At 43.5% G+C, this 16948-nt stretch overlaps 1 pseudogene across 1 annotated transcript; it reads left to right on the forward strand.

Annotated features, from left to right (window-relative positions):
• Positions 1–11278: 11278 nt before the first annotated feature.
• LOC309668374 (small ribosomal subunit protein eS27 pseudogene) lies at positions 11279–16574 on the forward strand (annotated as a pseudogene). Its single transcript has one exon. The product of its transcript is annotated as a small ribosomal subunit protein eS27 pseudogene (transcript).
• Positions 16575–16948: the final 374 nt, after the last annotated feature.

The raw sequence follows: 16948 nt of genomic DNA on the forward strand, positions 1-16948 counted from the left end.
AATGAAAAGGGAGTAGAAGTCATTGGGTTTTGCACTTAGAAGTTGGTGACCTTTGAGAGGGAAGTTTCAGTATAAGAGAGATGCTTCTCTACATCTCGCAGAAAGTATACAGCAAAAGCCATCACTAATTTTCATAGTAGTTGTCTCAGTCATTGTCCTAGTCAGCTCAGGTTGCTATAACAAAATACCATAGACTAGGTGGCTTAAACAACAGACATTTATTTCTCACAGTTTTGAAGGCTGGGAAGTCCAAGGTGTCTGCTGATTCAACTCCTGGTGAAGACTCTTCCTGGTTTGCAGATAGCTATTTTCTTGCTGACTACTCACATGGCAGAGAAAGAGAGCTCTGGTGTTTCTTCCTCTTCTTAGAAGGGCACTAATCCCACCATGGAGGCCCCACACTCATCACCTCATTTAAATCTAGTCACCTTTCAAAGGCCCCACCTCCAAATAGCATCACAGTAGGGGTTGGGGGCAACATAAGCATCCAGATCATAATAGTCATAATTCTTTGAGTTGCAAGAAAGAGAAATTCACTTTAAACTAGTGCAAAGAGAAGGCATTTTAGCAAAGCCCCAAGGTAGCCAGGATACAAAGGGAAAGGAAAGAGAATCTGGAAAACCATCAAGAACTGTGATCCTGATAGTCCTCTTACTATCTCTCATCTCTATTTCTCTCTGCACAGCTGTTTTGGTATCCCCTGTCTTTGAAGCCTAGCTTTCAGTGTTTCGACATGCATATGGCTAAACATGGCCATTCCACAGCTTCTGAGAATGCACCTTCTCCACTCAAGCAACATGTAGATACTGAAATAGAATTTCTCAAATCCAATCATAGTTCCTGATGGAACTTGTATCCCTGAAGCCAATTCCACCTTTGTCAGGCTTTAGAGGAATGAGACAATAACCTTATCTTTTTCACCTTGTTTGAATTGGGTTTCTGTCATATGCATTTGAAAGAGTTCAGAATTTCTGACGGTAAAAGTTATTAAGCCCCAGAATGCATTCCAAGAAAGGCTCTCTTTCTAAAGAAGCTCTCCAAGAATTGTCTAGAAAGGACAGTTCTTTCCTTTAAAGGGCCTTAAGTCTAGATTTTCCCCTCTGATTTCAAAAGCAAGTAACAAAGAAGAAATCAATCAATTGTCTCATCATCTCCCTGGGGAGCCTGACAGATATTATTATCCCATTCTGACAGGTACAAATGGGCACAAAAATACTGAATTATTTTCTGTTGCTATCCACCATGTCAAGAGGCCTGCTAGGAATGGGAAACCCTTTTTAGCCTCAAGACAGCACTTTTCCTTTTAAAAAGAAAACTGCAGGGACTTCCCTAGTGGTCCAGTGGTTAAGAATCCGCCTTCCAATGCAGGGGACACGGGTTTGATCCCTGGGAACTAAGATCCCACATGCCACGGGGCAACTAAGCCCACGTGCTCTAGAGCCTGTGCGCCACACCTAGAGAAGCCTGCACACCGCAATGAACATCGCGCGTGCTGCAACTAAGACCCAATGCAGCCAAATAAATAAACATTTTAAATAATAAAAAAAAAAGAAAACTGCAACATATGGGAAAAGAATCTAAAAAAGAGTGGATATATGTATATGTATAACTGATTCACTTTACTGTACACCTGAAACTACCACAACATTGTAAATCAACCATACTCTAATAAAAATTTTTTTTAAAAAGAAAAAAAACCTGCAACATATGAATACTTAACCAAGAACGAAGGTTAACTTCTAGAGCTCATTTATTCCACCGAAGTAAACACTAGCCATCCCTTAGTCAAGCATCCTGGATAGCTTCAGGCAAATGAACCCCTGAGCAGAAAATATGATTGGGAATTAGATCCTTTAGCTTTTAATCTTTTCACCCAGTTATTTCTGTACACCTTTTCTGCTCTGAATAATCTTTCATCATTTATTCTTCAGGGAATCCAAGCATTGCGTTGCCTTTTTTTTTTTTTTTTTTTTTTTTTGCATTGCCTTTTGAGATCTGGTTGTGAGGCATGTCAAGTCCTTTGGTAAGAGCAAGATTTCCAACTGTGAGAAAGGTATTTTACTAGTAACAGCTGTTACCTCTGGCAGGGGGTGGGATTGTGTAGAAGTTTTACTTCCTAAATTAAATATTTCTGAAATGTTTGAAATTTTTCAATGATTATGGGTTGCTTTTGTAATCAGAAAAAAAATGTAAACACATATTTCTTTAAAATGTTCAATGCCAAAAAAAAAAAGGCAACCCCACAAAAAAGAAAGATATTTTATCTATGGAGCTCTCCAAGGGTATAGTATTTATCATCTAGTGCATTTTGTCCTTTTTATCTTCTAATGATTAAATCCTATGTTTTTCTAAAAATTGTAATGTCTTAACCGAATTTTAATAAGCTCAGGTCTCTGCCTCCAGTCGTCCTTTTCAAATCATTCCCCACACTGTTACCAGAGGGATCTTTCTTAAACAGATCTGAACAAGTCACATCCCTGCTGCAAATTATCTAAGGCTCCTCCTCCCCTGCAGACTCCAGGGACTCCATGAACCAAGCCCTACCTACCTGCTTCTCTAGGCCCATTGTCCTTTACTTGTCACCTTGCTCTTTAAGCTTCTACAATACCAGACTAAGTTTTAGGAACAGCATTTCAAGGCCCAGACTGAACCATCTCCGTCTCTGCCTAGATCAGAATGCACAAAGACCTCTCCAAAAAGCTTGACTTTGCTGGGGCTGGGCTCAGAGGTGCTCCTGTCAGTAGGACCGAGGTCATAGAGGCTGAGACACAAGAGTTGGCACTAAGGTGGGTGGAGTGTCTTGCAACAACATGGACAGACACAGAGGGTATTATGCTTAATGAAGTAAGTCAGACAGAGAAAGACAAATACTCTATGTTATCACTTATTTGTGGAATCTAAAAAAATAACACAAACGAATGTATATAACGAAACAGACTCACAGACATGGAGAATAAACTAGTGGTTGCCAGTGGGGAGAGGGAAAGGAGGAGGGAGAGGCAAGATAGGGATATGGGATTAAGGGATACAAACTATGTATACTATGATACTATGTATAAAATAGATAAGCTACAAGGATATATCGTACAGCACAGGGAAATGTAGGCACTATTTTGTAATAATTTTAAATGGAATATACTCTATCCAAATATGGAATCACTATGCCGTACACCTGAAATAATAAAACATTGTAAATCAACTATACTTCAATTTTAATAAAAGGTGGGTGGAGTGCCATAACCTTGCTGATCCTCTGTGACCACCTCCTCACTCCTGTCTTTTTTTTTTAAATTTTATTTGTTTATTTATTTACTTTTAGCTGCTTTGGGTCTTCGTTTCTGTGCGTGGGCTTTCTCTAGTTGCGGCGAGCAGGGGCTACTCTCCGTTACAGTGTGCAGGCTTCTCATTGCGGTGGCTTCTCTTGTTGCAGAGCACAGGCTGTAGGCTCGCAGGCTTCAGTAGTTGTGGCACGCGGGCTTCAGTAGTTGTGGCTTGTGGCTTCTAGAGCACAGGCTCAGTAGTTGTGGTGCACAGGCTTAGTTGCTCCGGCATGTGGGATCTTCCCAGACCAGGGCTCAAACCCATGTTCCCTGCATTGACAGGCGGATTCTTAACCACTGTGCCACCAGGGAAGTCCCCGCACTCCTGTCTTAACAACAGCAGAATCACCAGCACATCTCTATATCCCTTGATATTGGTTTTCTCTGTGATTTTAGGGGCTTGACATAACTCTCTGGTGGCTGCTGTGATATCTGCTGCACGGATCACTTGGTATTTCTAGCCCAGAAGCAACCTCAAAGTGAGTGTCATGTAGATCAGAGGCTGTGGTAGCTTAGCTCTACCGGGCCACTTGAGTTCCTGTTGTTGCTGAAGGATCAGGAAGTGAGGGTGGCGAGGGGGGAAGGAGACTTAAGGAGGAAGAGAGGCCACACCAGAGTAGTTCTGTGCCCCAAAAGACTGTCTTATCAAAGGCCAGCTTGTTCCTTGCCTGATCTTATTATGCAATAATTGGAAGCACCCAAGCTTTTACTCCTCTTGGTCATGCATAGTGTATTGAACCGGGGGCTCTGTAAGAACACAAAAAGCATGTGCTAGTGATTGCAACTGGAGCAAATATGCAGATAGGTGGTCAAGATCTGGAAAGGAATTAGCCAAAAGATAATTAGTAATGTGTCAGGTTAGTGGTATTATGAGTTACTTTTTCTTTTAAAAAATTTAAAATAATTTATCTTTTAAGTACTTGTTAAGAGAAGATGGGGTAGGGGAAAAAGAGAATGCTGCACCTTTGAGACCTGAGTGTCTAGGGCGTAGTGTAATGGGATGTATATATATGCACCATCATAACCCATCCCACTCCACAAGTCACCATGGAGTTCAGCCTAATACTCCCATAGAATTAGAAAGTCATGGAAGGTCCCTTCGGGGTACTTTAGAGAAAGTCTAGTCCAATTCTTCCTTTTATAGAAGAGAAAACTGAGATCCAGAGAGATCAAGCGGTTTTCTATGGTAGCACAGTTAATTTGTGGTAGAGCTGAAAGGAGAACTCAGGTTTCTTACCTTTTAACCAATGGAAGGAATAATTTTATTCTTTCTTACTACTGCCTTTCAAACTCATTCTGTCAACTCTCCCTTCCCAGCCCCTTAACCTACCATCTTTGGTCCTCCAGCCAGCCTGTCACCTAGCTCTCAGGTGAGAAAAGATATCAGTCTCTCTACACCAAAACTCAGGGGACTCAGGTCAGATTGTCCCAAGAACTCTCTCACCATACTCTGCTCCAGGTCCCAGCCACCTCAGGGCATGTCTTCCATTCAGCACACATCCACCTGTGATGTCAGTCTCCCCTCTCGGCAGGTCCCTATTCTTTACTTTCCCTTGACCAAAGATGAAGAAAACCACAGCACTCTGTTAGTTCTCTTCAAAGCAATCCTCACTTTTTAAACCTCTCCTCTTTTTTTTTTTTTAACATCTTTATTGGAGTATAATTGCTTTACAATGTTTCGTTAGTTTCTGCTGTATAACAAAGTGAATCAGCTATATGTATACATGTATCCCCATATCCCCTCCCTCTTGCGTCTCCCTCCCACCCTCCCTATCCCACCCTCCCTATCCCACCCCTCTAGGTGGTCACAAAGCACCGAGCTGATCTCCCTGTGCTATGCAGTTGCTTCCCACTAGCTATCTGTTTTACATTTGGTAGTGTGTATATGTCAATGCTACTCTCTCACTTTGTCCCAGCTTACCCTTCTCCCACAACTGTGTCCTCAAGTCACTCTCTACATCTGCATCTTTATTCCTGTCCTGCCCCTAGGTTCATCAGAACATTTTTTTTTAGATTCCACATATGTGTGTTAGCATACAGTATTTGTTTTTCTCTTTCTGACTTACTTCACTCTGGATGACAGACTCTAGGTCCATCCACCTCACTACAAATAACTCAATTTCATTTCTTTTTATGGCTGAGTAATATTCCATTGTATATATGTGCCACATCTTCTTTATCCATTCATCTGTCGATGGACACTTAGGTTGCTTCCACGTCCTGGCTATTGTAAATAGTGCTGCAGTGAACGTTGTGGTACATGACTCTTTTTGAATTATGGTTTTCTCAGGGTATATGCCCAGTAGTGGGATTGCTGGGTCATATGGTAGTTCTATTTTAGTTTTTTAAGGAACCTCCATACTGTTCTCCATAGTGACTGTATCAATTTACATTCCCACCAACAGTGCAAGAGGGTTCCCTTTTCTCCACACCCTCTCCAGCATTTATTGTTTGTAGATTTTTTGATGATGGCCATTCTGACAGATGTGAGGTGATACCTCATTGTTAAACCTCTCCTCTTGATCGTCTTTTCTCAGACCAAAAGTGGGAGTGGCAGGCTACAGATCTCAGAACCAATTTGGGGGCCACCCCCTGAGCAAGTCATGCAAACACGATCTGACATGTCTTCTTATAATATGAGGGTACTTGCCATCTATTATTCTAAGCTGTGAAAAGAAGAAAAGAGGGAAGTCTCATTTAACATCTTGTTACAATTGTATCTATTTCTTTCCAGGTGTCTTTGTTTCTTAATACATTCCAGCTGAAAGTTTTTTCAATTTGATTTTTTATTAGGTTATGCATTCCAATGAGAACACCTCTCAAATTTTTTTACTTGGTTAGACCCTGTTGTGGGACCAGCTTCTGTCTCCCTCCTTCCCTTCAGCTGAGACTATTCAGTGGCATCTGCAGGCTCAGGCTTAATCTAGTCACTGGACAGAATCCTCAGCAGAGGCAAGAGGAATTTATGGCACTTCCATCCCTCACTCTACGGGTTCTTCTCAAGGCTGTTGCTCATCTGAACTTATGTCCCGATCCTGTCTGTTAACTGACCTTCAGTCTTATTCTTGAGACTCAGCCCTGCTGTGGACTCCAGACCTAGTCCATGGATTTCAGCCTAGTGCCTTAGATCCAATCCTTATACTCTGCCGAGTCCTGATCCCCCTGCAACTGGCACATGTGTGCCCCCTTTCAATTCCCCACTCCTTGAGACTGGACTGTCCCTGAACTTTAGTCCAGTGGCTGGAGTCCTGCTACCTGCTGACCAGACATCTGTTCATCTGAAGTCCCGAGTATCTCCTATCTCAGAATTTTCTCTCTCCCATTAAGACCTGTCAGGTCCCGTTTGGCCCCAGGAACGAACTGCTTGCCCATGCTACTGCTCGTTGGTTTTTCCTGTGCCCTCCCAATGGCAGATTTGGCCTGCCCAGTACTATTGCAGTTGACACTGTGTCCCCTGGTGGTATCAGATCCCAGTCTTTTCCTCTCAGTGGCCCTAGGCCATCATAGGACTCAAGCCAGGCCTGAACCATCCTGAGTAGGATGTTTTATTATATGACTGCTGTGAAGAACAGTGCAACCCTTGGGACCAAATCAGAACAGCCTTATGTAGTGAGTCATTTGAGGACAGATCATGGAGTCACCTGCAGTCTCTACTCAGGCACAGTCAACCTGGATCAGAGATTGTTGAGTACTAGTTAAGTGAATGTGTGTTTAATGGACATTTATTTTGCCTGCTCAGCATCCCTTCTGGTCTGGTACCATAATTTTTCCTTTCCTATTCTCAATCCAGCATTCTGGTAGGGTTAACCCAAACCCCAGCTTTACCCCCTGGCCAATCAGAGCAACATGACACTCCTCGGACTCAGTGATTACTTCAGTGATGTGCATGTGACCTAAGCTGGGCCAATGACACTCTTACCTGGAAATGTTACTCGCCCTATCAGAAAAGAGGTGCTTTCTGTTGGGGTTACTAAATTGATAGAATGTAACCTGGAGCTACTGTGGGCCATCTTTGACACCACATAGGGAGAGACTGCCTGGTAACTAAGTCAACTTAGAGGAAAACAAAACTGAAAGAGAAAGGCAAAATTGTTACAACGTTGATCCAATCCTAATGCCAGCAATCCACCAATGGATTCCTTGGTTTATAAATCAACAGATTTACTTTTATTGTGTAAGTCAGTATGAGTTGGTTTTCTATTACTTGAAACTAATACAGCTGGCAAGAAAGACTGACTGGTATTTCCTTCTGCTTTACCAGCTGGGTAAACCTCCAGGAAGGAAATAACCAAAGAAAAGCCAGTTGAAAAAGTGTTCAAAAATGTATTCTTTCATTCATTCAACCATTCCATTTTATTTTATATTTATTTATTTTTGGCTGCATTGGGTCTTCCTTGCTGTGCGTGGGTTTCTCTAGTTGCGGCGAGTGGGGACTACTCTTTGTTGCGGTGCGCATGCTTCTCATTGCAGTGGCTCCTCTTGTTGCAGAGCATGGGCTCTAGGTATGCAGGCTTCAGTAGTTGTGGCACATGGACTCAGTAGTTGTGGCTCGCGGGCTCTAAAGCGCAGGCTCAGTAGTTGTGGCACACAGGCTTAGCTGCTCTGTGGCATGTGGGATCTTCCCGCACCAGGGATCGAACCTGTTTCCCCTGCATTGGCAAGCGGATTTTTAACCACTGCACCACCAGGGAAGTCTGGGCTAGTGTATTTTAGAGGGATTTAAAAAACAAAAAGAAAAGTGAAAAAACTTGGTCACCACTTCCAGAGATTCAAAATCTAACTAGAGGAAGAGATAATGTTAGAGAGAGAGAGACAGAGAGAAAGAGAGAGAAAATAAGCTGTCATGTGACTGGTAGAAACCTTGATAACTGAGAGGAAGGAGATAATTTCCTCTGGGGTGAACAAAAAAGGCTTCGTGGAAGAAGTGGAATTTGGACTGTGAACAGAATTTTTGATCAGCAGAGATTGGGAGGAAGAGCATCCCAGAAAAATAAAGAGTTGGGGGAGTGACAAAATGCATAGCTATGCCTATGGAATTACAGAGCATATCAACGTGGCTGGAGTTAGTATCCGTATAGGAGAAGGTGCAGAAGTTAGCTGCTACCAGAGCTGGGGTGGGGAGTGTGCTGAGACATGGAGCTTCTATTGTATTCTCAGGGAATAGAACCTTCGAATAGAACGAGGCAAAGGGAAACTTTGAATGCTTTAGGATAGTGTTTGTACAAGATGAAAGTTATGATTGATCAGAAATCACTTGGATCCTCTTTCAAACTGCACACTTCAACCAGATGTCCCTAGAACCCCTGCTTCAGTGAACCACTGTAACTGAGAAGTGCATGTTATAACTCTCAGCCAGGAACATGAACAATGGTTGGGAAACATCATCCCAGAGGCATAAACACTATTTCAGAGACTATTGTGTGTGGTCAGAAGGGCACCAGGATCAGTAAAGCTGCTTTAAAAAAGGGGTTGGGGGGAGATGATGGGGAAGGACCTGTATTCATACCTCACTTAGACTCCTTACCGTCATTTCCTCCTAGCTGCTTTCTCTGCCTCTGGTCCTGCTCCATTTCAAACTATTTTATATTTCATGGCCCGATTAATCTTCCTGTCCTGATGCTGTCATTCCAGCTCCAAAACCCATAATGACAAGCCCCTATCTACAGAACTGACTGAAGTTCTTTGATTTCCCATAGAAGGCTCCTTTTGAATGAGGCTGCAGCCATCTTTTAGACCTTGCTTCCTGCTGTTTGTCATCAGGTATTTTCTGGTCCAGCCAAGCAACTACTCAAGAGTCCTTTGCTTTCCTGTCTCCATGCCTCTTTCATGATGCTCATTCTGCCTGGAGTACCATTCCACATTTCCTTTCTCATCTATCTTCATCTTCTCCATCCTTGAAGGCATAGTTCAGATGCCTTTCCTGAACCCCTCTCTCTCCCACCCTGCCTTTGATAATGTCTCTCCATTCTGAACTCCCATAGAACTTTACCTATATCTCTCTTTAGTCATGCATAATTTGCTTTTTTAAAAAAGACTCCACAGTTATTTATTTATTTATTTTAAATATTTTTATTTATTTATTTATTTGGTTGCGCTGGGTCTTAGTTGCGGCCGGCGGGCTCCTTAGTTGTGGCATGCGTGTGGGGTCTAGTTCCCTGACCAGGGATCGAACCCGGGTACCCTGCATTAGGAGCTCAGAGTCTTAACCACTGTGCCACAAGGGAAGTCCCCACAGTTATTTATTTTTAAAAAATCAAAAATTTAAAAACAATGTAATAAATAAAATAAAAATCACGTATTTTCCCACCACCCAGAGATACCAATTTTTAAGCTTCATATTTGCATTCATTTTTTTTCCATTTTTTTAACTGAAGTATAGTCGATGTACAATGTTTCAGGTGTACAGCAAAGAGATTCAGTTGTGTATATATAAATATTCTTTTTCAGATTCTTTTCCGTTATAGGTTATTACAGGATATGCATTCTTTTTTTTTTTTTTTTTTTCCTTTGGCCACGCTGGGCAGCATGCAGGATCTTAGTTCCCTGATGAAGGATTGAACCCATGGCCCCTAAAATGGAAGCATGGAGTCTTAACCACTGGACCACCAGGGAAGTCCCTGCATTCACATTCTTAAAGGAAGGAAAACATTATAGATAATTTTATTGTCTCCTTTAACCACATACTCTCCCACTTAGTCCCATTTCTGCTCTCAATGTCCAGTGGAAACTGCTACCATGAGTTTGGTGTGTATCTTTCCATTCCATTCCCTATAATTTTATCTGTGAACACATATGTATCCATCACCAATGGACTGTGATGTTGTGTGGTTTTTTTTTTTTAATTAAAAAAAAAAATTTTTTGGCTGCGTTGGCATTGGGTTTTCGTTGTTGTGTCCCCTTTGAACCCGAGTCCCCTGCCTTGGCAGGCAGATTCTTAACCACTGCGCCACCAGGGAAGTCCCTATTGTCTGTAGTCTTAAATTTATATTAATGGTATCATGATGTTTTTTTTTTTGCTTGTGCTGAGTCTTTGTTGCTGCACACGGGTTTTCTCTAATTGCGGCAAGTGGGGGCCACTCTTCATTGCGGTGCGCGGGCTTCTCATTGCGGTGGCTTCTCTTGTTGCAGACCACGGGCTCTAGGCATGCGGGCTTCAGTAGTTGCAGCACGCGGGCTTAGTAGTTGTGGCTCACAGGCTCTAGAGCGCAGACTCAGTAGTTGTGGCGCCCGGGCTTAGTTGCTCCGCAGCATGTGGGATCTTCTCGGACCAGGGCTCGAACCCGTGTCCCCTGCCTTGGCAGGTGGATTCTTAACCACTGCGCCACCAGGGAGGTCCCTGTATGTATCATTTTGCATCTTGCTTTTTCACCCAAAATTTTTTTGAGACCAATTCAGGTTGATTTATGAACCATTCTGATTATTTATCCATTCCTCTTTGATAAAAAATTAGGCTGCTTCCACCTTTTTGCTATTATAAACAGTGCTGTAGAGGACATCCTCACACTTATTTCTTTGTACATACAGGTGAGAGTTTCTTTGGGATACATATCTAGAAGTGTAATTGCTAAGTCACAGGGTATGTATAGTTTAAAAAATGTTTAATTGTGGTTAAATACACAAAACATAAAATTTACCATCTTAACCTTTTTTTAACTGTATGGTTCAGTAGTGTTAAGTGCATTCATAATGTGCAACCAATCTCCAGAACTCTTTTCATCTTTCAAAACTGAAACTCTAAGGGCATGTACATTTTTTTTTTTTTTTTTAACATCTTTATTGAAGTATAATTGCCTTACAATGGTGTGTTAGCTTCTGCTTTATAACAAAGTGAATCAGTTATACATATACAATATGTTCCCATTTCTCTTCCCTCTTGCATCTCCCTCCCTCCCACCCTCCCCATCCCATCCCTCTAGATGGTCACAAAGCACCGAGCTGATCTCCCTGTGCTAAGGGCATGTACATTTTTAACACATTATTAAGTGCATGACTTATTTCATCTACTAAACTATGAGATTTATAAGTGTGTGATCAACATCTCATTAATTTCTACACCCAGTGCCTACTACAGTAGTTTAACAAGTAGATGCATAACAGATGTTTGTTGAGTGAATTAGAGAACCAAGCAATCAAGAGTTATAATATAATTTTCACAATTATAGTGAGATAAAATTTCCTCATTACACAGATGAGGTACTCTAACTCAGTTCTGGTAACCTCACCTATTTGGAACATAGCCTATAAGCCAAAAATGGACAGTCATGACCTCTGAACAGACAAAATAGCTGACCAAAACAAAGAAAAAAAAATCAATGCTCTAAAGCAAATGTACTTTAGGACATCCCTTCTGAACTTTTATTTGGAGTCTACTTACTATTTTAACATTTTTATTATAAAATATGGCATATTCGGTGTCAAAATCAGGAGATTACAAAAAAATATACAAAATAGGCATTTTGAAAAATCACCCTTTGCTGCAGATAGAGAGATGCACTAGTCAGACTCCCCCTCAAGAAAGGACTTACTGCCCAGCTGCAGGGAGTGTGATAGCCTTCAGCTGCTAACCTCTTGGTCATCCTTACCTTTCCAGCCAAGGTCACTCTCTTCTCAGAGTGGCTCCAACCAATGATTGTGGAAGGTGGTGGTACAAAGGCCTAGCTGTTTCCACCGATCACAGGACACCTCCAATAAGGCAACCTTTGCTCCAGAGCTCCCTGTTGGGCGGCAGAGATTTTGTACCACATCTAACCACTCCATCTACCCAATCCTGCTTCCTCCCCTTTCTTTTCGTATGTGTAACTTCTCAACAAACTTTTTTCACTTTGAACTTCAACTTAGCATTTGCTTCCTACAGAACCTGTTACGGAAAGCTTGGCCTCTCTGTACACCGGTGCCGGATCAAATCTTGGAGACAGAGTTTTGGGTGAAGTAGAAAAGGATAGCTTTATTGCTTTCCCAAGCAAAGGGGGATACAGTGGGCTCCTGCCTCGGAAAAACTATGTGTCCCAACCCGGGAGGATTTGATGAGGGGTTTTATAACAGTGGTTCAAAGGTGGGGTCTCTGACAAGATTAGGGTGTGAGCAGAGCTTGCTTACTCTCATCTCAGGTGGTCAGTCTCCTAATCTTTTTTTTTTTTTTATAATTTATTTATTTATTTTTATATTTATTTTTGGCTGTGTGGGTCTTCGTTTCTGTGCGAGGGCTTTCTAGAGTTGTGGCAAGCGGGGGCCACTCTTCATCTCGGTGCGCGGGCCCCTCACTATCGCGGCCTCTGTTGTTGCGGAGCACAGGCTCCAGACGCGCAGGCTCAGTAGTTGTGGCTCATGGGCCTAGTTGCTCCGCGGCACGTGGGATCTTCCCAGACCAGGGCTCGCACCCGTGTCCCCTGCATTGGCAGGCAGACCCTCAACCACTGCGCTACCAGGGAAGCCCCAGTCTCCTAATCTTGATGAGCCTCTCTGGTCCCTTTAATCTTGCCTCAGGCGGTTTCTTGGCTGCGCTCCCTTGATTAGCAAATGTTCGAATCCGCCCTTTCGAACTCAGGGAAGGTCACGGAGGCTGGAATCTTGCCTACAAGAAGCGGGGGACAAAAGGTCTCCATGCCCAGGAGCCCCACAGGGTCTCAGTAGGTTTCAAACCCAACAGGCACACTCTTAACGCTATAATCCTGGGGACTTCCCTGGTGGTCCAGTGGTTACGAATCCACCTTCCAATGCAAGGGACGTGGGTTTCGATACCTGGTCTGGGAACTAAGATCCCACATGCCGCAGGGCAACTAAGCCCAACTACTGAGCCTGCGTGCCACGACTAAAGAGAAGCCCGCTCGCCGCAATGAAAAGATCCCGTGTGCCACAACTAAGACCCAAAGCAGCGAAAAATAAATAAATAAATAAATTCTGTAATTAAAACAAAAACAAAGCAAAACTCTGTAATCCTAATTCCCAGAGATAAATACCATAAACATTCTTCCAGTCTGTTTACTATGAATATATATGCTTTTGCATTTTATTTTCACTCATTTAAAATTAGCATTTTACTATGAAATTAAATAATTCTCAAAAATGTGATTTAAAAAATCATCATATGAATGCACCATGATCTTTTTAAATTATTGTATTATGTTAGACATTTATATTGTTGCCAGTTTTTAAATAAATAATCCTGCAAAGACTATTGTATGTAAATCTCTGCCCATATCTGTATTTATCACCTTAGGATATACAAATAGAAATGAAATTACTGGGATGAGTTTGTATGCTTTTATTTTTACCACATTGAAAATGAATGAAGACCTTTCTGACCGTGATGACCTCCCCACGAGAACATGCCTCTTGCAAAGTATCTCCTTCATCCCTCTCCAGAAAAGGAGAAGAGGAAACACAAGAAGAAGCGCCTGGTGCAGAGCCCCAATTCCTATTTCATGGATGTGAAATGCCCACGATGCTATAAAATCACCACCGTCTTTAGCCATGCACAAACAGTAGTTTTGTGTGTTGGCTGCTCTACTGTCCTCTGCCAGCTTACAGGAGGAAAAGCAAGGCTTACAGAAGGATGCTCCCTCAGACGGAGGCAGCACTAAAAGCCCCTGGAATCAAGATGAATGGGAAACCATCCCAATAAACACATTTTGGATTAAAAACAAAAAAAAAAGAATGAAGTTTAAAAATATTTCACTGGAAATATTCCTTGACACATTGAAAAATATTTCAATACTTCAATACCAGTAGACAACGTATAGTGAAAAACAGTAGTCTTCTGCCTCACTCCTCTTCACAGCCCAAAGACAACCATTTTCCACTTTTCATGTTGCTTCAGGTATTTACCTCCATATATTAAAAAAAAAAGTGTTTATGCTGTTATTTCCTGATGTATCTGTGTTAAACATGCTCTATTGCCTTCCTGTTGTGGTAGATGAGGATGTAGCACTCTTACAAATACACCGCACACCCAACTCCACTACTTCCCCATCCTCCCAGAGTACTTAAATCATAATTTTAACTTACATTAATAATCAATGTTTACATTATGATCAATATGTATAATTTTCAGAGTCAAAAAGTGAACTATGACTCCTTTCTTGTAAAATTCTAGTGAATAAGAAAGCCCATTTTGCTTCATCTGTACCAATGCAATGACTTTAAAAAAAGGTTGCCTTTTCTTTTTTTAAAATATTTTATTGATTGATTGATTTGATTTTTTATTTTTGGCTGCATCTGTTCTTAGTTGCGGCACGTGGGATCTTTGTTGCAGCATGTGGGATCTTTCATTGCAGCGTGTGGGCTTCTCTCTAGTGGTGCACAGCCTTCTCTCTAGTTGTGGCCTGCAGGTTTTCTCTCTCTAGTTGTGATGCGCAGGCTCCAGAGCGCGTGGGCTCTGTAGTTTGTGGCACGCAGGCTCTCTACTTGAGGCGGGCGGGCTCAGTAGTTGTGGCACCTGGGCTAATTTGCCCTGTGGCATGTGGGATTCTTAGTTTCCCGAGCAGGGATTGAACCCACGTCCCCTGCATTGGAAGGCAGATTTTTTTACCCCTGGACCACCAGTGAAGTCCCCTGTTTCCTTTTCTGATACTAAAAGTAAAACATGTTCATGATGGAAATTTTAATTCAGAAACATCAAAAGAAAGAACTTAAGATCAACTGTAATCGCAGTCCCTGTGTAAACTGCTCCTCTTGCCACCTCTTTGCTCCCTTGTCTTCTCTCCAAGTACTCAATCAATGCTACCTGGGCTATCTGCAAAGTGTCACGGAGGTGTCCTAGAACGCAGAGGTCCCTTGGAGCATCCACTCTCTCTGCTACTGCCATCTCAAGTCTGTCTCTGCCAACTTGCAGATCTGCGCTGCCCTTCTCTCTCTGGTCAGTAGGCAAATGCCTGTCCCTTTCTCATGCAAAGCTGTTTTCATTGGGGATCTCACAGCTGAGTTCCTAACAATTCAGTTCTTTCAGCCAGCCATCCAGAAGGGTACCTGGGCTCCTGGTGAGTCGGCTGTTTCCGTTTTAGTACATAGCCTTCTCCTTCCTAGGACTGAGTGGGGAGCAGGTTCAAATACAGCTTTATAAAATCTTCATAAACACCCTTCTCTAACATTCAGGCCCTGTGGCTGATTCTACCCTCTATGGGAACTCCTTCCTCAGTAGGGGGTTTTTCCCTTAAGGAATCCATTATTACTTCCCACAGCCTGTGTTTCATCAGGTGATGTTCATTTTAAAACTCAAATTTTACTTTCCATAGTACTTCTGGACCCAAGAAAATCAAGGGAAGGGACTAGGTGTTTCAAGCATTCTGTCACAACAGTGCAGAGCCCAACTTGACGTCCGGGTTCTACACCAACCAGGACACTGATATATATATTATCTATCACAGTGCTGGCAAACTCCACCGAGCCACTGCCCTTACCACACACCCCCCCCCATATGTTACTTCCTCCGTGAAACCTTTTCTCATCCCCCTCTACTCACTCAGTTGCTTCCTTTCTTGTTTGCACTTAGATGAGAGCACTTATTTCTTAGTATACACGCCCTCCCAGCTCTGAGAGGGCTGGAATCTATGAGCCACAGTGTAGGATGAAGAGTAAGCATAAATATTTACAGGAGGGATGAGGGTTCGGGTGAGCCAGGCTACACTCTAGTGCTTAAATACCAGGAAAGGGACTTTCTACGCAAACCAGAAAACAACAGGGAGGTGTTCCATTTTCTTGAAGCAGGGCAATCTGCTTGAAAAACGTAGTGTGCCTTAAAAATGTGCCAGGTCATTGTGTGAGAGTCGGATGGGAATGTGGCAAAACGAGTTAGGAAGTCCCCCGCGGTGACCCTGCACTGAGATGTTAAGAAGTGCAAGATGGTTGCGGTGGCATGGAGAGAGAGAACTACATCCAAAAGGTAATTTCTAAAGAAATAATAACAAAAAGTCAGATTTGCTGAGTTCCCGCTATTTACTAGGCTTGGCCAACACCACCAAGGTGGGTATGGACTCATCCCCATTTTGCCCATGTTTAAAATGAGATTTGGCCAGATTGAGCAGCTCTCTAGGGGTCGCACACCCGGCAAGCAAGCGGCAATGCTGAGCTTCCAACGCAGGTCGTGGGGTTGCCGAGGCCTCCGCTGCCTCAACCCCAGTCACCCACTCTCTGCACTGCACGGTGAGGGCCGTTTTCCCGACCTGAAGGTCTCAGCTCCTCAATTCACTGAGAAGAGCCTTGCAGAGGGCACTGGAGTTCAGGGATGCTTTATCCAGCTGCCAAGCCCTGTCGGGACCTTAGAGCCCAACGGCTGCGGGCGGAAGAAGGCGCGTGGCGGCGACGGCGGCGGCTGCAGGAGCTGAGCGGACCCCGAGGCGGAAGCGGCTTAGTCACGGCGGGGCCGGAACGCGGTCAGCGCGGAGAGCGCCGGCCGCCGGCGGCTCTGCATTGTGAGCCGTGACGCTCGGCGGCCGCACGTGCGGGGCAGTGGGGAGCCACCACTGACCGGAAGGGCTGAGTCAGCGCAGTCCATGCCCGCGGAGGCCCGTGTGGAGGGCGGACGCGCGACTGCAGCGGCCCCACGCCTTCGGCTCCCGCGCGCCGCGTCCGGGCAGCCTGCGCCGAGGGCTGCGCCTGCGGATCCCAGGCCATCCCGGCACCACCGCCCAGAA

This window comes from Balaenoptera physalus (assembly GCF_965194825.1).
Source record: "Balaenoptera physalus genome assembly, chromosome: 10".
NCBI lineage: Eukaryota > Metazoa > Chordata > Mammalia > Artiodactyla > Balaenopteridae > Balaenoptera > Balaenoptera physalus.